A 14,666-nucleotide genomic window follows, 5' to 3' on the forward strand; every position below is an offset into this window, starting at 1 on the left:
TTATACCTAGAATATAAACTCATGGGGGCAGGGCCCAGGTCCTAGTTCTCCTGGTGCTCACCACAGAGTCTGGCCCACTGCCACACTTGACTTAGTAATTGTTGATCATTAACTTTAATTAGTTTTGGTTGAATTTTTACCTGGTTTGGGAAAACTCTATTGAGAATCTTATGATAACTAGTATTAGGTTTCCATCTTTAGTCTTTTGGGAAACAAAATCAAAACTGGGAAGCAATCTCAAATGAAATACCTTCTCCCAGTTGGCTGTGGTGTTAGAAGATGGTGAGGTTTTATCTTCATAGGTAATTAAAACCATGGTAAGGACACTTATGAAAGGATGACTCTCCACCAATATAAAATTTATCCCATAGGGCAAACTTGAAAATATTTACTTACTTGATCTGAAATGAGTCCATCATGTTCCTTGGGACTTTGAACCCAATCCCAGGGAGTTTCTAAAAGCGGAATAATTCTTATGTCTATTAAAATGAAAAATGTCACCCAGGCTATGAGGGATAGTTTTACAACAGGGTGGAGTTCCTCCTCACTTGACTGAGAGGCCCTAAATGTACACACAGAGGAAATATTTATGCTGTTGCCACCAGAGGCCTGAGATATCGTGCCTGATTTTCAACATGCAGGAGGGCTCTGTTGATGACCAATGTCCACCCGCAGCACTCACATGAGGAGGACCTTATTAGGGCCAAAGCTTTGATAGGTCGAAATCTCTTGACACTCAGCGAAGGCAGAGTCTAAATCGGGCTTCCCTACTTAAAAGCTCCTCCTGGGGAACACAACGCCATGCACACCAAAGTGCCTATCAGCCACCACGAACAAGACCATAGATCTGCTTTTATTAAATTATCTGGTTGTCTGCGGAGCTCACAAGTTGGCTGGAGAGAAAGTTTGCTAGATCATTCAGCTTAGCTCATGACAGAGGCTCTCAGCTTTGTGCCTCTCCCAGCCTGTGAAGTCATTTCAAGGAAGACCTTGACAGAAATGCAGCCCTTTCACGTCTGGAGTTAAAGAAAGGGGAAGGGAGAACAAAAGACTTCTCGGAGTGAGACAGAGTGTCACTGATGCTTTATTTACATGCGTCACCATCTCTTTTACAAACTAGATTACGGTTTTAAAAGGAATACACAAGGCAATATCTACAAACACCAAGGAAAGTTAAGTACTGCATCTCTATTTCATTTGGAAAAGGGGAAGATTCCCAAATCAAACTGGTTTTGACTCTTGAGAGGAAGGTGGTAGAGTTAATTCATGGCAACATATGGTTGGACAAAATCCTCAGTAAGAATGCAATATGATAGTGTTCGCTTGGAAGGAAAGGATGAAGTGCTTCAAACCAAGGTATCAACTGCTGGACTCTTAGGTGTTTGAATATGGCCATGCACCATATTTAATTCTAGTTTGGGGTATGAGCAAGAAATTGGAACAGGTAAGACAATTTTACAGATACTGTATACAGATTTTTTCCCCATTCATGCAACTTTTTTTTCTTAAAAAAAGTTAAACATGTGAAGCCAAAACGCACAATGTATTTTTTTAATATTAACTTTTTCTGGTCCTCCTTCACATCAGTTTACATTTCCTGTGTACATAATGTGCTAGGACAAGTATACGAGAGAAGACTGATTGCCAGGCAATGAGATAATTTTAGAGAAATAAGTGATCAGACACAGTTTTTTAAAGCAGCCACACACATAATTCTGGAGTGTGGCAGAGGCCTCAGAACCAATCATTCATCAAAGAAAAATACACACAAATAAAACTAAACAAGAGGAAAATATTTCATTCATTCAAACTGCATAAAATGTTATCCACTGAAGATTTAGATCAAATAGAATAACTCTTTTCAGTTACTTGGGCGTCTGCGTTAAGATCTCGTGTGCAGACATGATTTCACAAGGCCTTCGCTATCCCCTCATTGTGCCTGCTGCCCCCAGTCTTCAGGAGAGGCTGGCTTTTTCGTACCTCTTTGCTAGTGATTGCATTTCTACAAAAAACTCTGCTAAATTAAAAAATACAACAGTATGCCTAATCATACAATGTTCCCCAAATACACCAAGAAAAAGGAAATCAGAGTTAGAGCGATCAGGGTTTTGCGTCTGCTTTCAGAGAGAAAGGGCAACATTCGCATTTCCCCTTAGCAGCCCATGGCATCAGCACGCGACACCGGACTGGCTGGCTGACGGCTTTACTCTTGCCGGTCTCCCCAAGAGAGTCCAACAGTCCTTCTTCCGTAAGCGGGGTCCACTGGGTGTAGGCGAAGTCTGTCCCCACTGTCTTTAACAAGACTGGGAGCCACCTGAAAGGGCACCCTGAGACTGGGCAGAGCTGTCCTGAGCTGTGAGTCGTGAGGTCCTCCCCTCAGGGTGAAGTGCCACACACAGAACACCCGAACTCAACATCAAACACACACACACACAGCCCACCTCGTATCACACGTGTGTGCACAATCCTCCCATTAACGGGAAAGACAAACTTCTGAAATTTTAAAAAAATATGTGTTTCGGCAATCAGCCTATTGCAGAGGATGCAGTAAAGGAGATCCAGCTCAGCTTCATTCGCAGTTAACAGGCGCGCTGACCCTGGCAGGCAGTTCTCACACCAGGACAGGGAAGGCTTATATAAAGCTCTTTGCTAACTTTGGTACAAGGTATCTGGTTCTGGAGCCCGAAGAGAGAACAACAGAACCCCAGAGTGCATGTCATGTTTTCAACATTAGTTCCTCTTCTAATTCCCCATCAAGAAGTGGAAAGCTCCCTAGAACAGCTTATTTAGAGGCTGAGGATAACCTGGGAGAGTTCTCATCAGGATACGAACAGGACAGCTGCCAGGCCCCTGGAGGCGAAGTATTCCACCCGGATGCTCTAGGTCAGAAAACTTACTGTGAGCGACCCAGGACACTCAGAACTCCACGTGGCAGCCAACAATTTGCCCTTCCCGAAAGCAGCGTCTCCGTGTAAGAGACGGAGGCCGGAGGCTGCAGCTCCGCCCTGTCTGACCACCTTAGAACCTGCTGAGTCCAAGGGAGCCTGGCCTCCGGGTGGGCGGCCAGCTGGCAGTGGCCGAGGCTGAGCGCGCTGCTGTGATCCTGGATGGGTCTAACTATTCCACCTCCCTCCCGAAACGGGTGCTGGCACTCAACTTTGTCCCGATCTCAGCTCTCCACAATGCTCTATGTGTAGATGCTGCCATTATTACAGAACAAAAAAACCCAACAAATTCAAAGCACCCCTTCCCCTCCATTTTCCTGAGGTGCTCTGTGGCTGCCCTGCTCTCAGACCTCCTCTGTCCCTCCCTCAGCTGTTTTAGATTAAATTATAATCTGGTTCTTGGACATTTTGTAAGACATTCTCCCTGAAATCAACAAACACCGAGAAAAAAGGAGAATAAATGAGATGCCACATGTCTGAAAGGAATTCAACATTTTAAAGTTGAAACATATTTGAGAGTTGCTTTTCTTACGTCCAAAGTAGCTCCCGGGGTCTATAAAACTGCAAAGGCAAATTAGCTATTTTGTTAGTTTGCTGTTTGTTTGAGTTCAGGAGAGAAATTCTCAGGGCCCTCATGCCATAAGCACTCTGGATTCTCCTGTATCTGACCCCCCTCCACCTTTCTGTCCCCCCAGCTGCTGCAGCTGTGTCCAAAGGGCATCCCCACGCAGACAGCATCACCTAGGAACCCAGAGGCAGCCCTCCTTCAACGATACTGGACAGTTCTTGTGTACAGCGGACTACCAAAGAATCAAGGAAGTGGCTAGCATTATTATAAAGGAATATAGTAAGCAAAAGTCTGTCTCACTGACAAGCAGACCACGTGAATAGAATACATAGTTTTAAAAATTATACATACTTTTAAAATGAAGATTATAAACGTGTAGCAGTTTAGAAAAGGCAATATGCTACAGGCCGACTATAACCACAATTGCACGACAATTTACAGATTCAGTAAAAGGCAGGGTGAAATCAACAGGGCCATCACTCAAACACGACAACCCGAGAGAGGCGGGAGAGACGTGTGACAATACCAAATGGAACTTTCATTATGCTAGGAGCTGTTATCACCACCAATATCACCCCCAGAGGAATTATGAAGCGAAGGTGCACAAGGGGGCCCCTGGCGGCCGGTGGTAGGTGCAGGGGTTGGGTGGCACGTCTGTGTTGGTGGGAGGGTCAGTGCCCACTGCACGGTGCAAGCGTCAGCGAGAACTCATGCAGGGAAGTCTGTGCTGAAATACTAGCCTGTATTCCTAACGTCCATGCAGAATGCTCCATTTTTGTACTGTACATGATAAAATTTATTTATACATTTATATACCTAATGCTTTTTATGCAAAGAAAAGAGTCTTCATATATCACTTTGGAGAAGTATGCATATGCTGTGCTAATCAGAGCTTCATCACACCAGTTTTTCATATGTACCCAAGGTGTTCCCAACTATTCTGTCTGCAAAAGAGGGTAACTAATATAATCACACTTTCCAGGTTAAACAGAAAGCACCTATACAGCACCATAACTTTTTGAAAACAAAACAAAATGAAATCCATAGAAGCAGAAAGGTGGAGGAAAAAAAAGTCAAAACTGCCCTATCTTGTACTTCCATTGTGTCACCTGTACAATTACAATCTAAGCTTTTATATATATATAATATATATATATTAGCTTGTGTGTATATATATATAAAAATCAGTTTGTAAGCTATTGCCTCTCACTCATACATGTCTAGTAGATCCGATTACACACAGCAAGGCTGAAAATAATCAAGGGTACTTTAGGAAAATAGTGATTCTGGTTTGTACTTTTCATACATTTCTCACTGTAGGCTTAATGCTCACCTGTAAGTTCATTTCTTCTGCAAAGCAAAACAGGACTACTTTTTTTTTTCTTTTCTCCTTAAAACTAAATCCTTCAGTGGCATTTGGCAATGAGTGGGCAGCTGAGCTGACTTCTTTCTTGAAAAGATTCTAATTTCTAACAGGTGTATCATCACCGTTCACTGCATTAGCTGAGGATAATGCCAAGAGACCAGAGGCTGGACTGATCTGGCAACTGCAGACCAGGTGCTGGGGGTCTTGCCCCACCCCCAGCCCCCTGACTCAGAACGAAAACACACTGGGTCGCATGCAGCACTCCATTCACTGGGCCTATACAGGGGTCAGTCCTGGACTGGTGCGCACGGCAAACAGTTGTGCCATTGTTCAGTTTTTAGAAAAGGATAGCTTTCTACCAAACAAAAGAAGAAAGAAAACCCCCCCTCTGGTTTTATGTGATTTGTTAGTTTATGGAGTTCCAAGGGCTCAAATGCTTGTGACGCCCAAAGCTAGAATAGTAACTGGTACCAACATTTTCCCTCTGTTTTTAAATTTGCCAGGGGAAGGATGATTAACATTTTAACATAAAAATACTGCAAGTTAATGCATGTGAAAAACTCAGAAAGTCAAAGGAAAACAAACACAAAAACGACACTTAAAACATCCCATAAACCATCGTGATATGAATACACCACAGAATCGCCAACAGGAGCTCACGGTGTGCTCTGAATGAGGGTGGGTGGTGCTGACAGGGTGCTGTCCTTCGCTGGCAGGTGGCTCACCACCCTGTACAAGGAAGATTTTGCATACTTTATATAGAGAGTTCTGTTCCAAGGGTAAGTGCTTCACCCGGGGTGAGGGGCCATTAACAGTCTGCTGGGTTAGGAAAATGGTGCGGGATTCACAAAGGTGTTAAGCTGTAAACGGTATCACTGTCCACTTGCTGAGAGCAGATTTGGCAAAGGGTTTCTCTGTAGGTCTTGTGTCAGTTTGAGGGTCTGCAGGAGGAAAGAAGAAAACCAGAGATGATTCAGAACGTTCAAACAGCAATCGTACGCACCTCCGGGTCACACTTCACCAGCCTCCTGTCTCCTCACCTCACCTCCGAACGCAGGGTACTCACAGTAAAGCTGTTTGGCTACACTAGCTTCAAAGCTCTGAACACCTAAGGACAAAGCATGGAGACTACTTACCTTACTTCTGTGCTTGATGACAAGATGCTCTCAAGTTGAAAAAGCCTAGAGAAAATGAGGTCATTCATCTTGGGAGGTTAACAAAGAAAGGCAAGTTAGGGGTGTTTTAGTAGGCCCTTTTTTCCCAACCTAAGATTGACTGACTGGAGAGAGAGAGAGAGAGAGAGAGAGAGAACATGCACGCACGTCCACGTGTGATGGGGAGACGGGCAGAGGGAGAGGGCGAAGGAAAGAAGCAGACTCCGTGCTGAGCGCAGAGCCCAATGTAGGGCTCAAACTCATGACTCTGAGAGCACGACCCTGAACCCAAACCAAGAGTCGGGTGCCCCGTTAGTCGGCCCTTTTAAGTTAGGTAAGTCCAGGGTGCGAATGGGATTTTGCTCTAGACTTCTGGATTGAGGGATGTCCTGGGACATGGAACTTCCATGCTAAAACCAGAAAAGTTGGTCACCCTAAGCAGACCAGCTATGCTTTTCTGGTTCTCTCCCACTGGCTATATGGACTAACCGACCTTGTTATCAGGGGAGTTGAAATGGCCACCTTCCACAAAGGCTTACTCAGTCTGCACTGCTGGACAGAGATCATCTTGACTTCCCTCGCTTATTAAAAGATTAAGTAATCTCTAAGTGGGCTGTGTAGGAATTTTTTTTTATATTAAAAGTCTGCAGAGAAAAAAAATTATATAACACACACATATGGCCAAAAAAACCTCCCACAAAACATCCCTTTTAACAGTTAACAATTTATTATTATTTTGCCTTCAATGGTCTTCAATGGTGAGACACAAAAGAGGTCCTCTCAGACCATCTGAATTTACATGTCTTAGCAGACTTCATGCGACCTCTGAGCCCAGGAAAGTTAAAGCACTAAAAAAAAAAAGGTATACTCACAGAGATGTAGCTAAAGGAATTGACACAACACACCTCAAGACATAAGACCTTTTGTTTATGAAGACAGTTATCAGCTGTCATGGTAAGAAAAAAATGGCTCTAGGCTGAGAAATGGATTAGAAAAGCAGGAGGGGGGACGCCTGGGTGGCGCAGTCATTAAGCATCTGCCTTCAGCTCAGGGCGTGATCCTGGTGTTATGGGATCGAGCCCCACATCAGGCTCCTCCGCTATGAACCTGCTTCTTCCTCTCCCACTCCCCCTGCTTGTGTTCGCTCTCTCGCTGGCTGTCTCTATCTCTGTCAAATAAATAAATAAAATCTTTAAAAAAAAAAAAAAAAGAAAAAGAAAAGCAGGAGGGAAGCAAGCTGAACTCACCATCTTCTCATCAGAGAAGGTAAGCAAGTCATGAAATGTAGACCGTAAGCTCACAGACACATTACACACATCTGCTTTCCACTCTTTAGACCAGATATTATCATAGGTTCATTTGGAATTTTCACAAATGTACTTATGACGTGAATGTCTTCTGTGGCTGGGCAGGCTGGTAATCTCAATTTTCACTACCAATATTTAGAAAGATAGAGGGCTTAGTATTGGTAATGTTACACACTCATGGTCACAATTACCCTTGTCACAGCTCCAAACAGACGCACTCAGGGGGTTTTATCAGAGACAGCAACAGGAAAGAAGGAAAAAAGGCCCTTTTTTCACCATCCATCCCCAGTATTTAATTTCCCTGGCTGATAGAGTTTTTGCTTTGTAAAGGAACTAGACAGTATTATCCTGGACTTGTTGATTTCAGAGCAAGAAAAAGCTAAAACAGAGGCACCTGGCTGGCTCAGTCAGTGGGGCATGTGACCCTTGATCTCGGGGTTGTGAGTTCGAGCCCCATGCTGGGTGCAGAGATTACTTAAAAAAAAAAAAAAAAGGGCAGCTAAAAAAGACACCAGATCTAAGTATCCGTGAAGAATTTAGTCTCCTAGAGCCAGCCAGTGCTATTCTAGCCACTCTACCTGGGACCCCCGAGGAGTGAACGGATAGGATTACAGACACGGTTCTTTGGAAGGGTATTAGGTTTTTTCCTTCACAATAACACTTAATAAACCACAATCTAACATCACTATGCAATTAGTCATCAGGGACGATGGTCCCCAGGTGCCAAGGGAGAAGCTGTAAAGCATTACCTAATTCAGACCCCATCCTGGTTCCCTCTGGTATTAATTATTCAGCCATGAAAACCAGTGCATACTGGGAAAGTGACACACTTCATTCCCCAAGTACAGAGGCAGGGCATGCAGCCTGCTCTAATGCTGGAGCTGGGTCAGCATAGGAGGAAAGAAGGCAGAGGGCACCTATAACCCCCAACATGGCATCACGTTGAAACCAGGAGCAGGAAGCCGACAGTGGGCCATCTAGAGCAACAGCCAACAACAATCCCCAGGCCAAACACACATTCCCTCATCAAAACACCCAGAATCTTCAGGGAACATCATCATTAAAAAGGAGACACACTGATCAGGACTCATTTCTGCAGAATGGACTTGGGCCCCTGTGACACTAAGTCCTGGCACTCCCTGGGGGTCTCCCAGGCCATGCCTCTCCGCCTGCAAGGGAAACCTCATGTGCTTAGAGGGGAGCCAGGAAAAGAGAGGCCCAGGTCCAGAGGCAACTCGCACACGGACAACTGTAATAAGGAAATCCCACTCCACAAGACAGAAAAGTGACCTGTCTTCTCTGCAACAGAAAGCAAGCAGATCGTAAAATATTGTGAAAATATAAAGAAACCAGATAAATGTTGAAGGGAAATACAAGCATTCTTCTATAAGAAACACCAGAATCACCATTCGCTAGGAAGACCTCATTATTAAAAACAGTCCCAAAGAACACAGCTCCTTATCTGCCTTGGATTTGCAGCCGTTCTTTGGTGACTCACTGTTTGCACATGTTTATCTGACTCCATCAATGACTGGAAGAATAGAGGGAGCACTTTAAATGATAACACCAGCTCCCGAGCCGGGAATTTAATGATACTTAGGATGGGTACAGGTGTGGTGGGTTTCGATGAAGCTCCCCCATTCTTAACATAGTTTAAAGTAAGATGTTTAAGTGAACGGAGGTTTGAGTATGCTGATATTGATTCTAAGTTTAAAAACACATCAAATTAAGCGAAACTTTTGGAAGGAAAAGGAAACATACAGCTGAAGTATAGCTATCACTTTGCAGTTACTAGGCAATAGGCCAACTAACAGTAAATATGAAAATGTCCTTAAAAAAAGAAAAAAGAAAATGCTGTCCTGTCCCATCAGTGACTTTCCTTAATGGGGAGAAGATCCCCTCTCTTCCCCTTCCATGCCCATAAATAAGTTTGAAATCAGACTTTTGATGCAAGGAAAATGAAATGGGGAAGCCAAATGATGAGACCCATTCTAAAAATATCTATGGATGCTGTCATCTGGTCTCTGGTGAGAGTAAGTCCCTCTATAATCTTGGCATCTGTAGGGAAGACAAGTTTCTGCCTAATTATCACCACTAAATCACATGATGTTCTAAGAAAGGGCAACGCCTCCAAAAAACTCTACACAAAACATAACAACCCCAATCAACTTTAATCCGGGAATAAAACATAAAAGTTCCTACTGCTGTCCTCCCACAACTTAACTTCACTGTGACAAATGTGGAGTTCTTAGCAGTGTTTTTATCTTTTTGGCACAGAAGAAAGGAACAGGACCCTAATACCAAATATGACACAGAAGGAAAATAAGCCAGTAGTATGAAACTCTCACATCCACAAATCCATGAAGGTTATCCACTGCTTTCCTAGCTAAAATGAAAGATGTTTGGAGGAAGTCTGCCTGAAACACAAAATTAAAGTGAAACACCACTTTCCCTACTCTTTCAACATAATTTAGGCCAAACTTGCAATCCCCAGGACAAGCTGGGGACTAAATATGGAACATTTAGGACAGAAAAAGAAATGAATCAATGTTCACGCGATCTGACAGGGAAACCTCATGTGGAGTTCAGAGAACAGGTGTGGGCTTCAGACTATGAATGTTTCCACCCCTGAGGAGAGAGCAAAGAAATGCCTGCCTGCCACCATTGCTGCTCTGCCCCCAGAGAATCTCCAGGACACCCAATCCATCACGAGCCACAGCCATCTGCCACCATCCACCTAGGCCTTCAGAGCTGCTGTCACCCCAGGAAAGATGGCATTTCCGTGGGCCTTGGGTTAGGTGACCATCTCTAATTCTGGAGCACCAAAATGGTAGTTCCTTTGGGGTCCATCTTCACAGCCAAAGCATGGGGCAGCTCAAGAAAACGAGTAACGGGTGCAACACTTCGGCTTAATTTGGTAATTTTTCACCACCTCCCAGGTTGGAATGGGAGACAAAGGCGACTTATGGAAGCACCTGAAAGCCAGGCTGGTGGTCACTGTGACCGCAGGAGCCTGACAGATTAAACTCCAGCCCTCTGCCTGCAATGCTGGCCAAACAGTGCCATCCCCCAGGACTGCCAAAGAAGGGGACTGAGGTGGTGCAGCTCTAGAAAAACACATTTTGACATACGCTGTCAACTTGCCACTTTGGACACAGAATAGTTTATGAGAGAAACGGAATAGGGACGGAGCTTCTGGCCAGGCTGGAGGCCAAATCTGTATTCAGTTTGAGGAGCCTCAGCGAAGGAAAGTCAAGTTTCTAGGAAATGGAGTCCATAGGCTCTGATGCCTTTAAAAAAAAATATTTGAGAGAGAGAGAGTGTGTGTGTGTGTGCGTGCGCGAGTTGGGGGGGCAGGAGAGGGAGAAAATCTCAGGCACACTCCCTGCTGAGTGCGGAGCCTGACGCAGGGCTCGATCTCACAACCCTGAGATCATGACCCTGAGCTGAGATCAAGAGTCCGACGCTCAAACGACTGAGCCACCCAGGTGCCCCTCAACTAATACAATTTTTAAAAGTTAATTTAAAAATTTAAAACAGTATTTAATATTTACCTTCTCCGATCTTTTCTGTATATCCTAGCACACATCCTTTATTACAAGGATCGAAATTAACAGTCTTGCTACTCTAACTCTCAAATTGCTATGACTGCTTTAGTGATTGACCACTTACAAACAAGAGGGAACTGTAGTACAGGGAGAAATGCGCAGAGCCATAAACCGTGACCTGAATATCGCATGTTTACATCTGCCTGTGTGACTCTTCACTGCGTTTACTGGCTGGGGGAGAGGATGACTGGGAGTGTGCAGCCACCTCCTCAGGCTGGGGATGCACTACATCCCTGGGACTTGGGACTGCACGTGTAGGTGTCCATCTAAGGGCTCTACAACCAGCTCCAGAAGAGAGGGGTCGCCAAAGTCTTCTTTGCCTGCGTTAGAAATACAGGGTTTTGAAGACCATCTAATTTTTCCAAAAGTGATTCTGAAATTGAAACCACAGAATCTGCTGTTTTAGTTCCACAAATAGACCAAACCACTCATCCGCCTGTAAGGTATGACCAGGACATGCAGGTGACACAGGTGGTGGCCAAGAAGCAACAATTATACCAGTGCGACAGAAGAAGGAAACCAAGAAGGGAACTGAAAGGAGGGTCTGAGGGGTGGCTCCAAGACTGACAAAGGACTGCCCTGAGGTCAGCGGTCTGGCCAGGAGTGTAGACCCCAGGAGTGAGGAAACCCACACTTTTTATGGCTATGGGAGGCCCTCATGACCTTGTTCAGCCTGGTTAAGTGCCTGAACACCCTTCCATGGGACCCCCCTACCCCAGCCAGCAGGTGACCTGAACTGAATGGGGCTGGACAGAGAGTGCTTTGGCTTGAGGCATTCAGGCAGCAGGCAAAAGGGACACCTTCTATCATATCTGTAGGTATGTTGGGCTGTATTGCTTTCTGATCATTTCTGAATACACAAATGGCCAATGGAAGTTCCAATTAATTACAGTGGCCATGTATACTTGGACACCCGCTGGAAATTAATTTAAAATTTCAACCTCTGAATCTCTGGCCTTCTCTTCTTGGCCATTGCGTTTCCTTAAGGAGTCAAACACTCGACACAGGCATGAATAAGGAGGAAAGGAAAGGAAAGGAAAGGAAAGGAAAGGAAAGGAAAGGAAAGGAAAGGAAAGGAAAGGAAAGGGAGGGGAGGGGAGGGGAGGGGAGGGGAGGGGAGGGGAGGGGAGGGGAAGGAAAGGAAAGGAAAGGAAAGGAAAGGAAAGGAAAGGAAAGGAAAGGAAAAGAAGAAAGAAAATCTTATGATCCAGACTCTTTCATCAGAGACAAAGAGACAGAGGAAGGAGGGGGAGGGGAGGAGGGAGAGTGAAGACATCCTGAGAGCAAACCTTCAATCAAACCAAGACTGGCAATCAACGTTTTATCCTCCAGAAACACTGGAATTACCTTTCTGAGGCTTCCATGACTAAGTAATTCTCATCGTTTAATAAATATCATAGATTTTAGCCAAAAAGAGGTCATTAAAAAAAAAAAAAAAAAGAAAATCTAGAATTACAGAGTACAGGGAAGAGAAGCAAAGCACAAGACCCGCGCCCAAGCACGCAGCAGTTCCTCAGGCAGTGGTGTTTCCGTTCCAAGCCTGGTCCTGCTTCTTTGGGAGGAAAGCTCCTGGAGAAGAACAGCCCATTTTCTCTGGCTTTTCACTGAACTTACAGTTGGAAGAGATCTTAAGGGCACAGTGACCACATTTTCTGAATCCCAAACTGTGGGATATAGCGTCAAGCTATTTATTGTGTGGCAACTTTCGGCTCTCAAGAGAGTCCTAGGAGGGCTGGAACAGCTCTTTATTTCTCTGCTTTATTTCTGCGGCTTGTGATGGGCTGGCAGTGGGAAGGGAAGATCAGATTTCCAGGCTCCCTACCAGCAGGAAGAGGCTACACTAAAAGGGAGCAGAGAAGGGGCAGGGGGAGGCTGTTCCCTCCGCAGAGTGCTATCAGTCTTTTGGACACTGACAGGCACCCCACGGAAGGCCAAAGCCAGACAGCTAGGACTTCTCAGGCAATCCTTTAAAGATGCTAAGGGAACACACTGGGTACCACATACAAACCTCCCTATTTCATCTATGTCAGAAGTTCCCTAACAGTTTCTCTCATGGGTACCTCCAAACTGGTAGGCAGGACTTCTAGGGGGTATCCAAAGTTTCACACAACGGGCAATTGCTATACCTTTTTAATAAAAAAAAAAAAAAAAAAAAAAAAAGACTCATTCTAGTTTATTGAGGAAAGTACTTGCTCTTTCTGCCAACATTGTTAAGACTGGCTTGGCTACCTCCCTTATTCTGTATTAACCTCTGGAGCGTCTGTCAGTAACAATAAACATTAAATAACTTTTTAAAAGTTGCCAAAGGACATTAGCCCAAGTAAGAGCTCTGTGGGGATAGGTCTCCGTTTTAACCCCATTTCACAGGTAAGTAAACTGAGACTGAGGGAGATGAGTGACTTGACTCTGACACACAGCCATGAAAATGGCAGCCTTCTTCTACGCATCTCACAGCTCCTCTGCCGTACCACACAAATGATACTTAACTTGGAGTGGGTTGTAGGGGATGCTTAAGTCCCCGGTTCCCATCAGAGTGGAACCCCTGGGACAGTGAGCTGAAGTGGGTAGCTGGCTCATGTCTTTAGGGGTTTCCTTAGAACATGGGTCCTAGAGTTTCTTGAAGAAAAAGGATCTGACTCAAGATATCAAATAAATTTAGGAAACACTGCAATCCTATCCTAGAAGGTTCATAACGAATATTAACTTTTAAGGCTCTGAGAAGACCGGCTGGCAACAACCCTATTTCACTTTAACATGGTATTCCTCAAACTTATTTGACCACAGCATGCATTTTCTACTTAATAACCATGAATACCTTAAGGATCTAGTATTCTGTGGAACAGTTTGAGAAACACTGACTTACAGGACCTCTAACTATCAGAAGTGTCACACTTCTGATTTTTCAAAACAATTTTAAAAAAATTTTCAAACAAAATTTTAATTCATTTTTGTTTTTGGAACTTTAAACTTGAAAACAATTTGGAAAATGGGAGAAAGCAATGTTCTTACATCAAATGAACACATCAACAAAACCAGGGTGAAGTGGATAATGTCTCTTACAGGGTGGGGAATCTCCATCTTGGAATGAAAATCCAGTGTTAGAACCTGCATCTCCAAGTCGGGAAGAGAAAGTAGTCAGCAAACATCCTTCTATCTGCCCCAGGAACAAGGCAGAACCCTGGCCAATCTCTCGAGTGACAGCACAGAGGTAAATCCTGACAAGCCCCTTTCTCCCATCTCTATCAAGAAAGGGAAGCCTATGAGAAGCACAGGTGGCACTCCGGGAAAGACTGTACTTAAAGAAAATGTTATTTATGAGATGTTGAATATACAGCATTATGAACCCTGGAAACAGAAGCATTTAATGGGAGCTTAAAATTTACAAGAATTTCCACGAGTAATTCAGGTGATTTTCACCCCATTTATTCATGCTCCACATAAGCTCTGTGGCCAAAGAGACCTTCCAGAAAGCCATTTATAAATGCAACTGCTTGAAGTAGAGTCACTCAGGCTCTGTCCCTGTGGTCCGGAAGAGCAGCCTCAGCGCTGGATATCACCGCTTTCCAGGGAAAAGAATGTATGTAAGGAGTGTACCAGCCTCTGCATAGAAAACCCCTTTTCACAGCTGTGTCAATTTTCCTTTACTGTTGTCAACACTAAAAAGATCCAGACAGCCATTCTCTCAAACGAATGACGGTTCAGACTTCAGGCTTTTTTT

General features: G+C 44.4%; 1 protein-coding gene across 3 annotated transcripts in view; it reads right to left on the reverse strand.

The window, feature by feature from the left end:
- Positions 1-1,068: 1,068 nt before the first annotated feature.
- Positions 1,069-14,666, reverse strand: part of FOXO3 (forkhead box O3) — a 124,105-nt gene continuing 110,507 nt past the window's right edge. For all 3 annotated transcript variants that reach the window (XM_026511682.4, XM_057311217.1, XM_057311218.1), the window contains one exon: positions 1,069-5,820. The gene's annotated coding sequence lies outside the window, so the exon portion shown is untranslated. The remainder of the gene's footprint in view (positions 5,821-14,666) is intronic.

Source organism: Ursus arctos, unplaced genomic scaffold (assembly GCF_023065955.2).
Source record: "Ursus arctos isolate Adak ecotype North America unplaced genomic scaffold, UrsArc2.0 scaffold_13, whole genome shotgun sequence".
NCBI classification, from domain to species: Eukaryota; Metazoa; Chordata; class Mammalia; order Carnivora; family Ursidae; genus Ursus; species Ursus arctos.